At 47.2% G+C, this 20,943-nt stretch overlaps 1 protein-coding gene across 2 annotated transcripts in view; it reads right to left on the bottom strand.

Moving 5' to 3' along the window:
* LOC141049143 (uncharacterized) overlaps positions 1-20,943 on the bottom strand; it is a 75,900-nt gene that overhangs the window by 53,508 nt on the left and 1,449 nt on the right. The window lies entirely within an intron of this gene.

Here is a 20,943-nt window from a genome sequence, read left to right as displayed (position 1 = left end):
ACAGCCCCTGCGTTGGTACAACCCGATTCGTCAAGACCTTTTATCGTCGAGGTCGACGCTTCGGAGGTGGGGGTGGGGGCAGTATTGTCACAGGGCCCCTCTACCCTGACTAACCTCAAACCCTGTGCCTTTTTCTCTAAGAAGTTCTCGTCGGCCGAGAGAAACTATGATGTCGGTAACAGGGAACTGTTAGCAGTTAAATTGGCCTTTGAAGAATGGAGGCATTTTTTGGAGGGGGCCGCTCATCCCATTACGGTCGTCACTGATCATAAAAACCTGGCCTATATCGAGTCTGCTAAGAGATTGACCCCCAGACAGGCTCGGTGGGCACTTTTTTCTTTTCTCGATTTCAATTTACCATCACGTTCCAACCAGGGTCTAAAAATGTAAAGGCAGATGCCTTATCCCGAAGTTTTGATTCTGTGTCCCCTCCAGAACCTCCTTCCTCCATTCTTCAACCGGGAGTGGTTGTAGCCGAAATCTCCTCTGTGTTACAGAGAGAGATTCTGGAAGCACAAGCACAAGCTCCCAGGAATAAACCCCCAGGTAAATTGTTTGTACCCGAACAATTCCGTCCCACACTCCTTCAAGAATTTCATGACTCTATGTTAAGTGCACACCCTGGTATTGCAGCTACCCGGGGGGCAGTAGCTAGGGGTTTTTGATGGCCCTCTATGGGTACTGATATAAAAAGGTTTGTGAATACTTGTGGGGTGTGCGCGCGCTCTAAAAGCTCTCAGGTCCGGCCGGCCGGGGAATTGGTGCCTTTGCCAATTCCGGATAAACCATGGACACACCTGTCCATGGACTTTATCACTAACCTTCCACCTTCCAAGGGCAACTCAGTGGTATGGGTAGTGGTTGTTAGATTTTCTAAGCAAGCCCACTTTGTGCCATTACCTGCGTTACCATCTGCTGAAACCTTGGCTCGTTTGTTTATACAGCACATTGTTCGACTGCATGGAGTGCCTGTGAACGTGGTGTCGGACAGGGGTGTGCAATTTGTGGCCAGGTTTTGGAGAGCGTTTTGTATGAAGTTGGGGGTCACGTTGTCATTCTCCTCTGCCTATCACCCGGAATCTAACGGACAAACGGAACGCACCAACCAGTCATTGGAGCAGATTCTGGGATGCCTGGCCTCCTCCAGACAGGAAGACTGGTGTGAGGTATTACCCATGGCAGAATTTGCATTCAACTGTCGGGTTAATCAGTCTACCGGAAAGCCTCCCTTTCTGGTCAATTATGGGTTTGTTCCGCAGTTTGGGGAATTTTCCCGTATGGATTCGGATTGCCCTGGTGCCGAGGGGATGGTACAACAATTAAAAACCCTCTGGAAGGAGGTACAGGGGAACATCTCCAAAGCCCAGAAGAAGTTCAAACATTTTGCAGACAGGAGGAGGCGGGTGGTTCCTGCGTTGACAGTGGGGGAAAAAGTCTGGATGTCCACTCGTAACATCAAACTTAAAATACCCTCTATGAAGTTGGGCCCCAAATTTATTGGCCCATACAAGATTGTAGAGGTGATCAACCCGGTGGCATACAGATTACAGTTGCACACCTCCTTCAAAATCTCTAACGTCTTCCACATGTCCCTATTAAAACCTGTGGGGACAGTTAGAGAAGATCCCTCATCCGTGGCTCCACCAGTGTTGGTAGAGGGTCAACTGGAGTACGAGATAGGGCGCATCATTGATTCGCGGTGGGTGCGCCGGAGACTTCAGTACCTTATCCATTGGAAGGGATATTCCGTTGAGGATCGATCGTGGGTTCCGGCCAGTTCGGTGCACGCTGATCGACTGGTGCGGGCTTTTCATGCCAGGTACCCTGAGAAACCAGGGGGTCCGGTGGCCCCCCATTAAGAGGGGGGTACTGTCATGGTTAGGACATGGTTAATGTCCTGTTCTGACAGGGTTAACATTGCCGGCCTCTCTTTGGATCTGGGAGGGATATTTATGCTCACTCCATACTGGCATTCTCTGTCAGTTATACTGCTATTCTGGTGTGTCTGACCCCTGGTGTGCGTGTACTCTGCATTGTTTGTTTGCTTCCCGTGTATGACCCGGCTTGTTCCTTCACTCTGTACTCCGTCTCTCGTTTTTGGTACCATTGTCTTTTCTGGTTCTGACCTCCTGGCTTGGCTATCGTTACTCCGTTACAGTTTACCCCTATTGTACCGTCTAATACCTGTTCTGGTTTTCTGATCTATTGCTACGTCCTGACTATTCTTTCTGTCTAAGCCCTTTGGTACTGTCCTGCTATCTCGTGCTTTGACCCGACTTGATCTGGTGTCTGTCTCTGTCTATGCTCCTTGGTAACATTGTCCTGTAGTTACCCTTCTAGGAGTTTCCCTGCAGCTCCTAGCTCTGTGGAGCTTAGGCCACGCCCCCAGCAGTCACGTGATTCAGGTCCTGGAGCATGCATTGTCACCACTGCTGCTCGCTCCGCAGGTAACTTTGTGCACAGTCTTTGTACTCAGGACACGCGCCCTGGCTCAGTGAGCAAGTGCAGTGCGGTGTTCCTGACAGCCGGAGATTTGGATGAAGAGTAGTCTGAGGTTCGGATGAAGAGTAGTCGGATATTTGGATGAAGAGTAGCCGGAGATTTGGATGAAGAGTAGCCGGAGATTTGGATGAAGAGTAGCCGGACATTTGAATGAAGAGTAGCCGGAGATTTGGATGAAGAGTAGCCGGACATTTGAATGAAGAGTAGCCGGAGATTTGAATGAAGAGTAGCCGGAGATTTGGATGAAGAGTAGCCTGAGGTTCGGATGAAGAGTAGTCGGAGATTTGGACGAAGAGTAGTTGGAGATTTGGATGAAGAGTAGCCGGAGATTTGGATGAAGAGTAGTTGGAGGTTCGGATGAAGAGTAGCCGGACATTTGAATGAAGAGTAGCCGGAGATTTGGATGAAGAGTAGTCGGAGGTTCGGATGAAGAGTAGCCGGACATTTGAATGAAGAGTAGCCGGAGGTTTGGATGAAGAGTAGTTGGAGATTTGAATGGAGTAGTTGGAGATTTGGATGAAGAGTAGTTGGAGATTTGAATGGAGTAGTCGGAGGTTCGGATGAAGAGTAGCCGGACATTTGAATGAAGAGTAGCCGGAGATTTGAATGAAGAGTAGTTGGAGATTTGGATGAAGAGTAGCGCTCCTGCTGGATTAATATTAGTATGATGCCATGGGAGATGTCAGGCGTTGGAGTCACTATGACGTGTCTGAGGCTAATACCGCTGGGGTTCGGTCCGTTACGTTCTCATTCTATCTCGCCTGGAGATATCGAGCACTGGATGATAATTCTAATGGTTGCACTTAAGCCGACCGCAGAGACGAGATTTATGAGACCAGATGTTTATAGGTGAAGATGTTGGGATACGAGGGGTGAGGCATGCAGGCCGATACCTCCGGGGACCATAAATGATTGGTTCAGCATTGCCAGGCTCTGTTCACTGATCCCTGACGTGCATAATGACCCGCTACCCTGCCGATGCCCAGACGGACGCCACCCTCAGTTGTGAAAGAGTTATTCATATGGCGTTGCGATGGCTGCCACTTTATAATAAATCTCACTGCGCCATTTCCATCATAGATAAGGATCGGCCGCCGCGGACGAAGGACACAGTGTCAGCCATTAACAGCGAAATGTCACACAGCATCCCCACAGATACCGCGCCCTGAAACGAGGGCGACCTTTACCGCCTCATGTGACCCTGTCCCTTGTAATGAGGCTGATCCATCAATAAGCAAAACGCAAGTGTGTCTGCTGAGCCATGTATCTAATCCCCTCCTGTGTGATACTGTCTGCTGAGCCGTGTATCTAATCCTATCCTGTGTGATACTGTCTGCTGAGCCGTGTATCTAATCCCCAACTGTGTGATACTGACTGCTGAGCCGCGTATCTAATCCCATCCTGTGTGATACTGACTGCTGAGCCGCGTATCTAATCCCATCCTGTGTGATACTGTCTGCTGAGCCGTGTATCTAATCCTCTCCTGTGTGATACTGTCTGCTGAGACGTGTATCTAATCCCCTCCTGTGTGATACTGACTGCTGAGCCGTGTATCTAATCCTCTCCTGTGTGATACTGTCTGCTGAGCCGTGTATCTAATCCTCTCCTGTGTGATACTGTCTGCTGAGCCGTGTATCTAATCCCCTCCTGTGTGATACTGACTGCTGAGCCGCGTATCTAATCCCATCCTGTGTGATACTGACTGCTGAGCCGCGTATCTAATCCCATCCTGTGTGATACTGTCTGCTGAGCCGTGTATCTAATCCTCTCCTGTGTGATACTGTCTGCTGAGACGTGTATCTAATCCCCTCCTGTGTGATACTGACTGCTGAGCCGTGTATCTAATCCTATCCTGTGTGATACTGACTGCTGAGCCGTGTATCTAATCCTTTCCTGTGTGATACTGACTGCTGAGCCGTGTATCTAATCCTATCCTGTGTGATACTGACTGCTGAGCCGTGTATCTAATCCTCTCCTGTGTGATACTGACTGCTGAGCCGTGTATCTAATCCCCTCCTGTGTGATACTGACTGCTGAGCCGTGTATCTAATCCCCTCCTGTGTGATACTGACTGCTGAGCCGTGTATCTAATCCCATCCTGTGTGATACTGACTGCTGAGCCATGTATCTAATCCCATCCTGTGTGATACTGTCTGCTGAGCCATGTATCTAATCCTATCCTGTGTGATACTGTCTGCTGAGCCGTGTATCTAATCCTTTCCTGTGTGATACTGACTGCTGAGCCGTGTATCTAATCCTCTCCTGTGTGATACTGATGTATCTAATCCTATCCTGTGTGATACTGTCTGCTGAGCCGTGTATCTAATACTTTCCTGTGTGATACTGACTGCTGAGCCGTGTATCTAATCCTCTCCTGTGTGATACTGACTGCTGAGCCGTGTATCTAATCCTATCCTGTGTGATACTGACTGCTGAGCCGTGTATCTAATCCTATCCTGTGTGATACTGACTGCTGAGCCGTGTATCTAATCCTTTCCTGTGTAATACTGACTGCTGAGCCGTGTATCTAATCCTATCCTGTGTGATACTGACTGCTGACCTGTGTATCTAATCCTCTCCTGTGTGATACTGACAGCTGAGCCTTGTATCTAATCCCCTCCTGTGTGATACTGACTGCTGAGCCGTGTATCTAATCCTATCCTGTGTGATACTGACTGCTGAGCCGTGTATCTAATCCTCTCCTGTGTGATACTGACTGCTGATCCGTGTATCTAATCCTCTCCTGTGTGATACTGACTGCTGAGCCGTGTATCTAATCCCCTCCTGTGTGATACTGACTGCTGAGCCATGTATCTAATCCTATCCTGTGTGATACTGACTGCTGAGCCGTGTATCTAATCCTATCATGTGTGATACTGACTGCTGAGCTGTGTATCTAATCCTTTCCTGTGTGATACTGACTGCTGAGCCGTGTATCTAATCCTATCCTGTGTGATACTGTCTGCTGAGCCGTGTATCTAATCCCCAACTGTGTGATACTGACTGCTGAGCCGCGTATCTAATCCCATCCTGTGTGATACTGACTGCTGAGCCGCGTATCTAATCTCATCCTGTGTGATACTGTCTGCTGAGCCGTGTATCTAATCCTCTCCTGTATGATACTGTCTGCTGAGACGTGTATCTAATCCCCTCCTGTGTGATACTGACTGCTGAGCCGTGTATCTAATCCTCTCCTGTGTGATACTGTCTGCTGAGCCGTGTATCTAATCCTCTCCTGTGTGATACTGTCTGCTGAGCCGTGTATCTAATCCCCTCCTGTGTGATACTGACTGCTGAGCCGCGTATCTAATCCCATCCTGTGTGATACTGACTGCTGAGCCGCGTATCTAATCCCATCCTGTGTGATACTGTCTGCTGAGCCGTGTATCTAATCCTCTCCTGTGTGATACTGTCTGCTGAGACGTGTATCTAATCCCCTCCTGTGTGATACTGACTGCTGAGCCGTGTATCTAATCCTATCCTGTGTGATACTGACTGCTGAGCCGTGTATCTAATCCTTTCCTGTGTGATACTGACTGCTGAGCCGTGTATCTAATCCTATCCTGTGTGATACTGACTGCTGAGCCATGTATCTAATCCTCTCCTGTGTGATACTGACTGCTGAGCCGTGTATCTAATCCCCTCCTGTGTGATACTGACTGCTGAGCCGTGTATCTAATCCCCTCCTGTGTGATACTGACTGCTGAGCCGTGTATCTAATCCCATCCTGTGTGATACTGACTGCTGAGCCATGTATCTAATCCCATCCTGTGTGATACTGTCTGCTGAGCCATGTATCTAATCCTATCCTGTGTGATACTGTCTGCTGAGCCGTGTATCTAATCCTTTCCTGTGTGATACTGACTGCTGAGACGTGTATCTAATCCTCTCCTGTGTGATACTGATGTATCTAATCCTATCCTGTGTGATACTGTCTGCTGAGCCGTGTATCTAATACTTTCCTGTGTGATACTGACTGCTGAGCCGTGTATCTAATCCTCTCCTGTGTGATACTGACTGCTGAGCCGTGTATCTAATCCTATCCTGTGTGATACTGTCTGCTGAGCCGTGTATCTAATCCTATCCTGTGTGATACTGACTGCTGAGCCGTGTATCTAATCCTATCCTGTGTGATACTGACTGCTGAGCCGTGTATCTAATCCTTTCCTGTGTAATACTGACTGCTGAGCCGTGTATCTAATCCTATCCTGTGTGATACTGACTGCTGAGCTGTGTATCTAATCCTCTCCTGTGTGATACTGACAGCTGAGCCTTGTATCTAATCCCCTCCTGTGTGATACTGACTGCTGAGCCGTGTATCTAATCCTATCCTGTGTGATACTGACTGCTGAGCCGTGTATCTAATCCTCTCCTGTGTGATACTGACTGCTGATCCGTGTATCTAATCCTCTCCTGTGTGATACTGACTGCTGAGCCGTGTATCTAATCCCCTCCTGTGTGATACTGACTGCTGAGCCATGTATCTAATCCTATCCTGTGTGATACTGACTGCTGAGCCGTGTATCTAATCCTATCATGTGTGATACTGACTGCTGAGCTGTGTATCTAATCCTATCCTGTGTGATACTGACTGCTGAGCCGTGTATCTAATCCTATCATGTGTGATACTGACTGCTGAGCTGTGTATCTAATCCTATCCTGTGTGATACTGACTGCTGAGCTGTGTATCTAATCCTATCCTGTGTGATACTGACTGCTGAGCTATTTTTGGTCCTCTCTTTTGCATGTAGATGTGGATGTGTAATGATCGGTGGCAGCGCTGCTCTTTTTTCATCTTTCTCTTTCCTTTATCTCAGACTGCGGCAGTACGTGGGTCTGCTCATGTCTGCTGTGCCGGAGCGCCGCTCCTCTGCCTCTCGGCTACCTGCCTATGGGGGGCGCTACGCTCATGACTGACAGCTCGGGCCGGCGGCTGCATCGCTGGTGCAAACGGTGCGCTCTCCCGTGCTGCAAGCAGAGACAGAATAACCCTGCAGCATCGCAGGAGCGAAGGCTGAATCAGAGCAGAGCTTACAAGCTGTATAGCGCAGAGCATGTAAGCGCTGCTCCTGACCTAGGAGACGGACCACCACTGATAGACGGCAGAGGTGGCTGTTAACCTTGGCAAATAGGGCTACCACATCATGAGTGCAACATGTGAATAAACCCTGGAGGAACAGAAAGTGTAAACCGCAGCGATGCCGGACACCCGGTCCCCGTACAGAAGAGTAAGGGCCCCGGAGAGCAACGGCCCTGGATGTCTGTGGAGCTGGGGACTCTGGGACTGCTCACTATGGCTGCTGTAACTGAGCTGCCCTTGGAGAAGTGGCTGACACCAGAAAACAACAGCGCACAAAAGTGACAGAGAAGTAACCTGTCATTGTTGCAGAGGAGGAGGACAGGAACTCTAGCGCCACCTACTGGACGTAGAAATCCTAACAGTCAGTGTCGACCCCTTACCGAGTGATGTAGGACGATCATGGTGCTGAAATCCTGGGCAGCGCACATAAGGAAAAAATTCCCAAAAATTAAAAAAAAAAACACATTTGAAAGGTTAACTCACCAAAACCCTGAGTAATGCACTAGCAGGATGCAGCAGACCTCCACTGATAAAGGCTGGGGCAGCACAGGTGTAAACCACTGATGAGAACAGCCCAGGAGGGTCCGGCTGCCTAGTGGAAAAATGCACATAAATAGGGCCTGCATAGGACATCAGTCACACAGATAAGTGAGCAGCCTAGTAATGACGCCCATAGTACTAGCAGGCGGGCTGCTCAGCACTGTATATATGCATCACACAGGAAAAACCGAGCCAGCATGAAGAGGTCCGGCCGCATCCTGCAAAAATGATAAAAAGTGCAAAAAGATAAAAAGATATGGGGTATTAGATACTATTCTGGTCAAAGCAGAAATGCTGAAATCCTGGGGTCTGACACTGCGGTGTGACCCCGGGGCGCAGCGCTCTCCCCAGAGACAGGGGGTATATCAATATATAAGGATTGCTCTCTGTCGCCCCCATCCCCTGCAGGTGGCAGCAGGACGCGGATGACTGCTCCCACGTGTCCAGCGGTTACATTCAGCTGTCACAATGGCCGCCCGCACGTGGCCAGATTGTGGTCGAGCCCCTGCGTCATTGACGAAATGTCACCGTGCAGACAGGAGGGACGACGACGGGAACGAACAGCCGCCATTGTCCGGGAGAAGTCGCCCGAGACCGGTGAAAGGTCTCCTGCCATTACTGGGACATTCCCCTGAACACCTGCACGACGGCTGATCCCAAGAGCTCGCGATCTACAGCGCAGCGTGCATGGGGGCGCACGGTGTGTGCCGGAGGGCTGCCGGTGGTGTTCTCTGCGGTCAGCCACAGATCGCTGCAGTGTCATCCTGTGACCTCCAGATTAAGCCCGAACCCGGCGGCGATCGTCCGATTCATGGCAGCGGGATCGTCGTATTATTATTATAGCGCCATTTATTCCATGGCACTTTACATGTGAGGAGGGGTGTACATAATAAATCGTATCGCTGCAGAATGCCGTCACAATGTTTCAGGACCGGGGAAAGTGATCATCTGATTTATGGAAAGTTCGGTCACTTCTGATACATTTCAGTCATTCTCCATTTCTCTGCTCGATGTCAGTGAATAGAAATATTGTTCTATAAAAACAAAGACTAAAACCTCAGACAGACCTAACACTTCCCACAGCTGAGGGTTTGTTACAGTGTATCTGTGCAGACAATGCTCTGTGAGCTAAACACCCCAGACAGACCTAACACTTCCCACAGTTGAAGGTTTGTTACAATGTATCTGAGCAGACAATGCTCTGTGAGCTAAACACCCCAGACAGACCTAACACTTCCTACAGCTGAGGGTTTGTTACAATGTATTTGAGCAGACAATGCTCTGTGAGCTAAACACCCCAGACAGACCTAACACTTCCCACAGCTGAGGGTTTTTTACAGTGTATCTGTGCAGACAATGCTCTGTGAGCTAAACACTCCAGACAGACCTAACACTTCCCACAGCTGAAGGTTTGTTACAGTGTATCTGTGCAGACAATGCTCTGTGAGCTAAACACCCCAGACAGACCTAATACTTCCCACAGCTGAAGGTTTGTTACAATGTATTTGAGCAGACAATGCTCTGTGAGCTAAACACCCCAGACAGACCTAACACTTCCCACAGCTGAGGGTTTGTTACAATGCATCTGTGCAGACAATGCTTTGTGAGCTAAACACCCCAGACAGGCCTAACACTTCCCACAGCTGAAGGTTTGTTACAGTGTATGTGAGCAGACAATGCTCTGTGAGCTAAACACCCCAGACAGACCTAACACTTCCCACAGCTGAGGGTTTGTTACAATGTATCTGTGCAGACAATGCTCTGTGAGCTAAACACCCCAGCAGCGCACATCTCTCCTGTCCCGTTTCTTACAATGTGCCAGTGAAGCCCTGAGCTCCGCCGTCAGGGCACAGACGATGCAGACGTGGATGGTGACAGCCGCCCGCCCCGCGCTCATCGCTGCTCTGACAGGTTCTTCTTCACTCTGTAATTTGCTCTGACGAGTGACTAAGTCAGAAAGTGACCCCGTCATTACACGAAGCACCAGATCAGGGGCCACGTTCATCTCCACGTACCACAGGGGCCCCATGCAAAATCTGCACCAAGGGCCCCAACCGCCATGTCTATAACACTGGGGTGAATGCAAAATCTCCAGCAGGGCCCCAGCTATCGCAGTAGTCTAATATTAATAGTCTTTGCATATGAACCAAAGGGATCGTTTGGGCTCCATAAGTTCTAGGGCCCCTGGGCGACTGCAGCTCCCGCCACTATCATACAGACACCCTGGATTGGGCCCTTCAGGTACCAGAGCCCGAATGTGACGTCAACTTCTGCATCCCAGACAGCCGAACCACAACTCTCACTCCCATCATCCTGGAGTAACGGGAATGATGAGAGCGGCTCATTCCATATGTTACACATCTCATCACAAAGCGAGTCCAAGAGAGAACAATAACCCTCATCATCAGCTTACCGGAGCGTTATAAGAGGGGCTGATATCAGTCACATGTGGTGTAATGTCTGGAGGTTATATCAGTACTGGAGTGTTATAAGAGGGGCTGATATCAGTCACATATGGTGTAATGTCTGGAGGTTATATTAGTACTGGAGCGTTATAAGAGGGGCTGATATCAGTCACATATGGAGTAATGTCTGGAGGTTATATCAGTACTGGAGCGTTATAAGAGAGGCTGATGTCAGTCACATATGGTGTAATGTCTGGAGGTTATATCAGTAGTGGAGCATTATAAGAGGGGCTGATATCAGTCACATATGGTGTAATGTCTGGAGGTTATATCAGTACTGGAGCGTTATAAGAGGGGCTGATATCAGTCACATATGGTGTAATGTCTGGGGGTTATATCAGTAGTGGAGCGTTATAAGAGGGGCTGATATCAGTCACATATGGTGTAATGTCTGGAGGTTATATCAGTACTGGAGCGTTATAAGAGGGGCTGATATCAGTCACATATGGTGTAATGTCTGGGGGTTATATCAGTAGTGGAGCGTTATAAGAGGGGCTGATATCAGTCACGTATGGTGTAATGTCTGGGGGTTATATCAGGACTGGAGCGTTATAAGAGAGGCTGATCTCAGTCACATATGGTGTAATGTCTGGAGGTTATATCAGTACTGGAGCGTTATAAGAGAGGCTGATATCAGTCACGTATGGTGTAATGTCTGGAGGTTATATCAGTACTGGAGCGTTATAAGAGAGGCTGATATCAGTCACGTATGGTGTAATGTCTGGGGGTTATATCAGGACTGGAGCGTTATAAGAGAGGCTGATATCAGTCACATATGATGTAATGTCTGGAGGTTATATCAGTACTGGAGCGTTATAAGAGGGGCTGATATCAGTCACATATGGTGTAATGTCTGGAGGTTATATCAGTACTGGAGCGTTATAAGAAGGGCTGATATCAGTCACATATGGTGTAATGTCTGGAGGTTATATCAGTACTGGAGCGTTATAAGAGGGGCTGATATCAGTCACATATGGTGTAATGTCTGGAGGTTATATCAGTACTGGAGCGTTATAACAGGGGCTGATATCAGTCACATATGGTGTAATGTCTGGAGGTTATATCAGTACTGGAGCGTTATAAGAGGGGCTGATATCAGTCACATATGGTGTAATGTCTGAAGGATATATCAGTACTGGAGCGTTATAAGAGGGGCTGATATCAGTCACATATGGTGTAATGTCTGGAGGTTATATCAGTACTGGAGCGTTATAAGAGAGGCTGATATCAGTCACATATGGTGTAATGTCTGGAGGTTATATCAGTACTGGAGCGTTATAAGAGGGGATGATATCAGTCACATATGGTGTAATGTCTGGAGGTTATATCAGTACTGGAGCGTTATAAGAGGGGCTAATATCAGTCACATATGATGTAATGTCTGGAGGTTATATCAGTACTGGAGCATTATAAGAGGGGCTGATATCAGTCACATATGGTGTAATGTCTGGAGGTTATATCAGTACTGGAGCGTTATAAGAGGGGCTGATATCAGTCACATATGGTGTAATGTCTGAAGGATATATCAGTACTGGAGCGTTATAAGAGGGGCTGATATCAGTCACATATGATGTAATGTCTGGGGGTTATATCAGTGCTGGAGCGTTATGAGGGGCTGATATCAGTCACATATGGTGTAATGTCTGGAGGTTATATCAGTACTGGAGCGTTATAAGAGGGGCTGATATCAGTCACATATGGTGTAATGTCTGGAGGTTATATCAGTACTGGAGAATTATAAGAGGGGATGATATCAGTCACATATGGTGTAATGTCTGGAGGTTATATCAGTACTGGAGTGTTATAAGAGGGGCTGATATCAGTCACATATGATGTAATGTCTGGAGGTTATATCAGCACTGGAGCGTTATAAGAGGGGCTGATATCAGTCACATATGGTGTAATGTCTGGGGGTTATATCAGTACTGGAGCATAAGAGGGGCTGATATCAGTCACATATGATGTAATGTCTGAAGGTTATATCAGTACTGGAGCATTATAAGAGAGGCTGATAGACACATATGGTGTAATGTCTGGAGGTTATATCAGCACTGGAGCATTATAAGAGGGGCTGATATCAGTCACATACGGTGTAATATCTGGGGGTTATATCAGTACTGGAGCGTTATAAGAGGGGCTGATATCAATCACATATGGTGTAATGTCTGGAGGTTATATCAGTACTGGAGCGTTATAAGAGGGGCTGATATCAATCACATATGGTGTAATGTCTGGAGGTTATATCAGTACTGGAGCGTTAAAAGAGGGGCTGATATCAATCACATATGGTGTAATGTCTGGGGGTTATATCAGTACTGGAGCTTTATAAGAGGGGTTGATATCAGTCACATATGGTGTAATGTCTGGGGGTTATATCAGTACTGGAGCGTTATAAGGGGCTGATATCAGTCACATATGGTGTAATGTCTGGAGGTTATATCAGTACTGGAACATTATAAGAGGGGCTGATATCAGTCACATATGGTGTAATGTCTGGAGGTTATATCAGTACTGGAGCATTATAAGAGGGGCTGATATCAGTCACATATGGTGTAATGTCTGAAGGATATATCAGTACTGGAGCGTTATAAGAGGGGCTGATATTCAGTCACATATGATGTAATGTCTGGGGGTTATATCAGTGCTGGAGCGTTATGAGGGGCTGATATCAGTCACATATGGTGTAATGTCTGGAGGTTATATCAGTACTGGAGCGTTATAAGAGGGGATGATATCAGTCACATATGGTGTAATGTCTGGGGGTTATATCAGTGCTGGAGCGTTATGAGGGGCTGATATCAGTCACATATGGTGTAATGTCTGGAGGTTATATCAGTACTGGAGCGTTATAAGAGGGGCTGATATCAGTCACATATGGTGTAATGTCTGGAGGATATATCAGTACTGGAGCGTTATAAGAGAGGCTGATATCAGTCACATATGGTGTAATGTCTGGAGATTATATCAGTACTGGAGCGTTATAAGAGGGGCTGATATCAGTCACATATGGTGTAATGTCTGGAGGTTATATCAGTACTGGAGCATTATAAGAGGGGCTGATATCAGGCACATATGATGTAATGTCTGGAGGTTATATCAGTACTGGAGCATTATAAGAGGGGCTGATATCAGGCACATATGATGTAATGTCTGGAGATTATATCAGTACTGGAGCGTTATAAGAGGGGCTGATATCAGTCACATATGGTGTAATGTCTGGAGGTTATATCAGTACTGGAGCATTATAAGAGGGGCTGATATCAGGCACATATGATGTAATGTCTGGGGGTTATATCAGTACTGGAGCGTTATAAGAGGGGCTGATATCAGTCACATATGGTGTAATGTCTGGAGGTTATATCAGTACTGGAGCGTTATAAGAGGGGCTGATATCAGTCACATATGGTGTAATGTCTGAAGGATATATCAGTACTGGAGCATTATAAGAGGGGCTGATATCAGTCACATATGATGTAATGTCTGGGGGTTATATCAGTACTGGAGCGTTATAAGAGGGGCTGATATCAGTCACATATGGTGCAATGTCTGGGGGTTATATCAGCACTGGAGCGTTATAAGAGGGGCTGATATCAGTCACATATGGTGTAATGTCTGGGGGTTATATCAGTAATGGAGCATTATAAGAGGGGCTGATATCAGTCACATATGGTGTAATGTCTGGGGGTTATATCAGTAATGGAGCATTATAAGAGGGGCTGATATCAGTCACATATGGTGTAATGTCTGGCGGTTATATCAGTACTGGAGAGTTATAAGAGGGGCTGATATTAGTCACATATGGTGTAATGTCTGGGGGTTATATCAGTACTGGAGCATTATAAGAGGGGCTGATATCAGTCACATATGGTGTAATGTCTGGAGGTTAAATCAGCACTGGAGCGTTATAAGAGGGGCTAATATCAGTCACATATGGTGTAATGTCTGGCGGTTATATCAGTACTGGAGTGTTATAAGAGGGGCTGATATCAGTCACATATGGTGTAATGTCTGGCGGTTATATCAGTACTGGAGTGTTATAAGAGGGGCTGATATCAGTCACATATGGTGTAATGTCTGGCGGTTATATCAGTACTGGAGTGTTATAAGAGGGGCTGATATCAGTCACATATGGTGTAATGTCTGGCGGTTATATCAGTACTGGAGTGTTATAAGAGGGGCTGATATCAGTCACATATGGTGTAATGTCTGGAGGTTATATCAGTACTGGAGCTTTATAAGAGGGGCTGATATCAGTCACATATGGTGTAATGTCTGGCGGTTATATCAGTACTGGAGTGTTATAAGAGGGGCTGATATCAGTCACATATGGTGTAATGTCTGGCGGTTATATCAGTACTGGAGTGTTATAAGAGGGGCTGATATCAGTCACATATGGTGTAATGTCTGGAGGTTATATCAGTACTGGAGCTTTATAAGAGGGGCTGATATCAGTCACATATGGTGTAATGTCTGGAGGTTATATCAGTACTGGAGCTTTATAAGAGGGGCTGATATCAGTCACATATGGTGTAATGTCTGGGGGTTATATCAGTACTGGAGTGTTATAAGAGGGGATGATATCAGTCACATATGGTGTAATGTCAGGGGGTTATATCAGTACTGGAGCGTTATGAGGGGCTGATATCAGTCACATATGGTGTAATGTCTGGAGGTTATATCAGGACTGGAGCGTTATAAGAGGGGCTGATATCAGTCACATATGGTGTAATGTCTGGGGGTTATATCAGTACTGGAGTGTTATAAGAGGAGCTGATATCAGTCACATTTGGTGTAATATCTGGGGGTTATATCAACACTGGAGCGTTATAAGAGGGGCTGATATCAGTCACATATGGTGTAATGTCTGGGGGTTATATCAGTACTGGAGCGTTAAAAGGGGCTGATATCAGCCACATATGGTGTAATGTCTGGAGGTTATATCAGTACCGGAGCGTTATAAGAGGGGCTGATATCAGTCACATATGGTGTAATGTCTGGGGGTTATATCAGTACTGGAGCATTATAAGAGGCTGATATCAGTCACATATGGTGTAATGTCTGGAGGTTACAGTGCCTTGCGAAAGTATTTGGCCCCCTGGAACTTTTCAACCTTTTTCCACATATCATGCTTCAAACATAAAGATTCCAAATGTTTTGGTGAAGAACCAACAACAAGTGGGACACAATTGTGAAATTGAACGAAATTTATTGGTTATTTTACATTTTTGTGGAAATTCAAAAACTGAAAAGTGGGGCATGCAATATTATTTGGCCCATTTACTTTTAGTGCAGTAAACTCACTCCAGAAGTTCATTGTGGATCTCTGAATGATCTAATATTGTCCTAAATGACTAATGATGATAAATATAATCCACCTGTGTGTAATCAAGTCTCCGTATAAATGCACCTGCTCTGTGATAGTCTCAGGGTTCTGTTTGAAGCACAGAGAGCATCATGAAGACCAAGGAACACAACAGGCAGGTCCGTGATACTGTTGTGGAGAAGTTTAAAGCCGGATTTGGATACAAAATGATTTCCAAAACTTTAAACATCCCAAGGAGCACTGTGCAAGCGATCATATTGAAATGGAAGGAGTATCATACCACTGCAAACCTACCAAGACCCGGCCGTCCCTCTAAACTTTCATCTCAAACAAGGAGAAGACTGATCAGAGATGCAGCCAAGAGGCCCATGATCACTCTGGATGAACTGCAGAGATCTACAGCTGAGGTGGGACAGTCTGTCCATAGGACAACAATCAGTCGTACACTGCACAAATCTGGCCTTTATGGAAGAGTGGCAAGAAGAAAACCATTTCTCAAAGATATCCATAAAAAGTGTCGTTTAAAGTTTGCAACAAGCCACCTGGGAGACACTAAACATGTGGAAGAAGGTGCTCTGGTCAGATGAAACCAAAATCGAACTTTTTGGCAACAATGCCAAACGATATATTTGGCGTAAAGGCAACAAAGCTCATCACCCTGAACACACCATCCCCACTGTCAAACATGGTGGTGGCAGCATCATGGTTTGGGCCTGCTTTTCTTCAGCAGGGACAGGGAAGAGGGTTACAATTGATGGGAAGATGGATGGAGCCAAATACAGGACCATTCTTGAATAAAACCTTTTGGAGTCTGCAAAAGACCTGAGACTGAGATGGAGATTTGTCTTCCAACAAGACAATGATCCCAAACATAAAGCAAAATCTACAATGGAATGGTTCACAAATAAACGTCTCCAGGTGTGAGAATGGCCAAGTCACAGTCCAGACCTGAATCCAATCGAGAATCTGTGGAAAGAGCTGAAAACTGCTGTTCACAAACGATCTCCATCCAACCTCACTGAGCTCGAGCTGTTTGCCGAGGAAGAATGGGCGAGAATTTCAGTCTCTTGATGTACAAAACTGATAGAGACATACCCCAAGTGACTGCAGCTGTAATCGCAGCAAAAGGTGGCGCAACAAAGTATTAAGTTACAGGGGACGAATAATATTGCACGCCCCAATTTTCAGTTTTTGAATTTCCACTAAAATTTAAAATAACCAATAAATTTCGTTCAACTTCACCATTGTGTCCCACTTGTTGTTGATTCTTCACCAAAAATTTACATTTGGTATCTTTATGTTTGAAGCATGATATGTGGGAAAAGGATGAATAGTTCCAGGGGGCCGAATACTTTCACAAGGCACTGTATATCAGTACTGGAGCGTTAAAAGAGGCTGATATCAGTCAGTCCTGTCCATCACCCCGGCTCTGTGTAGGACGTGCTCTGGGACAGATGACATATAACCCCATTGTTCTTCAGCCGCCTGTGACGTCAGCGCCTCAGTCACATCCCGGATTACAGTCGCTCACGTTGTCATTATTAGGGACGACGTTGATGCCGCCATCTCCCGGATTAACACAAGTCACTGAGATCTGAAGAATCTTTAGCAGACGGCCCCCCCGGGGATGGCAGTGAAGGACACATGTATCTGCTGACACCATGTCCTCCCCCCAGAGCAGCTGATCCCGGGGGTCTCTGATGATGCAACGTCTCTCGGCGTCTGCACCCACTAATCTGCTTATCCAGAGGCGGCGATGCAGACGGAGACGTGGGCGCCACCTCGTTCTCTTCCGTGGGGCACTGAGGGTCCACTCAGTCCGGCGCCTCGTACATCGTAGAATTAAATAGAGCCTAATCACCACAGAACAAGTTCTACAACTTTCTAATAAACGTCATGTGCCAATTTCTTTCCATTTTTATGACCTCTGCATCTTGTCGGTGAAAGCGAACAATTTTCCTTATAACCAGCACTGACCCAGACTGTTACAATTGTATCCAGCTAGGCCCACATCAGCCATCTCTCTGCTGTCCTGGTGGTTTGTTACAATGTATCAGGATTGAATCTAGGATGTAAAGTATCTGCACCCTCCACATTTATCTCCAGGATCTCTTCTGACTTCCATCTACCTCCATAGACATTAATATGGAGTCGCCCCTGTGCAGACATACCGGCTCCCGCTCTTCTGGGATTTCTGTAATGTTTTGGAGACATGTATGGAATTTTTGTCCCTTCATCCAGGAAATCAATTGTGGTGTCAGACCCTGATGTTGGGGGAGGCTTAGGTCACAATCTCCATTATAGGATGGGGCTGAGGTCTGCTCATGTTCCCCCTCCATGTCTGCACGGTCCTTGTGCACTGAGCACAGTCATGGGGGGCAGATAAGGGTCTTCCCCAAACTGTTCCCACAAAGATGAAGCTACAATTGTCCACCATGTCTTGTGCTGAAGATTAAGATTTCCCATCACTGGAGCAGAGGGTCTGCAGCCAGCCCCTGATAACTGCCCATAGCATTATCCTCCTCCACCATCTGTACAGGGGGCAACGCTCTCCTGGAATCACCAAACCCAGACTCCTCCATCAGCCGCAGATAGAGAAGTGCGATCCGTCACTGTACAGAACACGTCTCCTCCAGAGTCCAGTGGTGGCGGCTTTACACCACTCCATCCGACGCTCGGCATTGTGCTTGGTGATATACGGCTGCAGGCAGCTGCTCGGTCATGAAGCTCTTGGCGGGGGTGCAGTGTTTCTGCTGATACTAGAAGTCTGGACTCAGCAGTTATGGGGTCAGCAGAACGGCGGTGGCTTATCTGCACTCGGCCCCCCGCTCTGTAATGTTACGGGGTCTCCTCTTCGTGGCTGAGTTGCTGCGGTTCCTTCCACTTCTCAATAATATTACTCACAGGTGATTGAGAAGATTCAGGAGGAAGAAATGTCATGAACGGACTTGTTACCCCGGCGGCTCCTATTACAGGACCGCACTGGTATCAGGAGCTCTGCACCGCTGGCCGCTCTGTCACATGGTAGTAATGGTGACAGGAGGGGCCTGAGGCTATACACCGGGGGCAATGGGACTGAAGACAAGGTTGGAGCTGAGTGATTGGGATGTGTGGGCCTGTACTGCTGATAGATGTGCACAGTGGTCTCCCCTAACAGAAGTGGGGGCATGTGGCGCCACGCTCCTCAGCTAAGTCCAGTGTGAATTTACGGCCTCATCTCGAGCTATGTGGGCACAGACCCTGGCACGGCGGTGGGCAGTCACATCTTTTGGGCTTAGCTACTTGCTTAATGGAGAGCTGATAATAGCCGGACCCTGTCGGACTCGTCCCCCGACCGGTCACTTCTGCGCTCTCACATGTATCTCGCTGTGACTCCAGCCACATCTACGATAGAATTACGGCAGAATCTGGACCATGCGGGGAGGAAGAGCTGTAACAAGGCAGAATCGACGCACGGGACGGACTGCGCTGCTTTGTGCGGTGTTGTCCAATGTAATCTCGCTTTCTATTAACCCTTCGCCTACAGAAGATCTGATAATTCGGCACAGATCCGCTTGAACTGGTGTCACACTGAAATGTTGAGACACTTACATAGTAAATCACCTGGCGCTTTGTTTTATCATCCAGAGTGTTTGATAATCTGTCACCTGTTGTGTTTTAAAGGAATTTGTTTTAAACAAAGTTATTATCATTGGTTCTTTATATTATAATGATGGCGGCATTGCACCGCTGCCGCGTCGTGTTGGGTCGGGAGATTTCTGTCTAGCGATCCGGTTGCGCTCGTCCTCCTTCCGGGGCTCCCAGTCACTTTTCCTATAACGAAGCAACAGCCCAGGATGAAGCGCAGATAACAAGCAGAGGCGGGAAGTTGTGTCATAGGGAGGAAACACCGCACGTTTTCCATTTAAGTTTGAGGATGAGAGAGAAGGATCCTCATCACACATCACAGGAAGGAGCGGATCCCGGGAATCATCCATACACACAGCACAGGCCCCTATGAGAACTCAGCGCAGACGAGATGGCAGCAAGTGACGACTGATCCGTCCGCAGCACCTGAAGATCACACTGGACCCAACCCAGAAATACTGGGCACACTGCAGCTCTGCACACAGCACAACATGTCCTGGACCCACAAATTATCATTTGCTCCTTTTTTATAATATACAAAGTCCCATAGTTCACAGTCCCTTTACCAACCTCCATATAAAGCTGCTTTATGCTCAGTGCACACAGCGGCTTTTTCAGGTGAATTCTGCTGTGAAAACTGCTGGAAAACACTTCTAAGAAAGAACATAAGCATCTCTATGGAAAAACCACTCGTCGCTCACATGTTCGGGATTTTTCAAGTCTTCAGGCGTCTAACGATAGTTCGTTATCGTTCAAGTCAATGGAAAAGCTCAAAAAATGCACAAAAGACGCCCAGATAGCTTTTAGGGTTTTGATATGTTGCTTATAAAAAACTCTTCATTAAATCAATGGGGTGAAAAAAAACAACCGGAAAACAACAGTAAAAAAAGATGTCACAAAAACCATGAAGAGACCCTTCAAAAAGCCGCCGGCGGCCAAAACCATCCAATAAACTGGAAACGACCGAAAAGACCCCACAAAAGACGTCTCAGGAAAAAAAGCGCCAGTTTCCTGGAGTGTTGTCTGCGGCAGGTTCGTCTGGAGTCACAAGAGTTTCTGCATGGAAAACTCAACAAGAAGACGCCGCGTTCACACAGATTACTGTCAGTGCATAAAAGACAAATCATCAAATCCATCCGAAGTCCAAACAGACAAGAAAAGCAAAATCTGCAGCCTCGAAAATGAGCAAAGGGCTGGAAATGGGCAGTGGGACTAATTCCCCCTGGGCCGGCGTGTACTGTGCAGTGCGGGGGAGGCAGCAACCACAGCCGGGCCCAAAAAGTCCAATACTACTACAGATTTGCGATAATTGGGGGCCCCACTGGAGCTTTTGCACTGGAGCCCAAGAGTTTTAAGCTACGCCGCTGCTGGGAGCTGCTCTGTGCACAGACACAACCCCTGTGTAC

This window comes from Dendrobates tinctorius, unplaced genomic scaffold, assembly GCF_039654945.1.
Source record: "Dendrobates tinctorius isolate UK_male_01 unplaced genomic scaffold, ASM3965494v1 ptg000143l, whole genome shotgun sequence".
Taxonomy (NCBI): Eukaryota; Metazoa; Chordata; class Amphibia; order Anura; family Dendrobatidae; genus Dendrobates; species Dendrobates tinctorius.
This window is presented reverse-complemented; position numbering and strand designations above follow the sequence as displayed.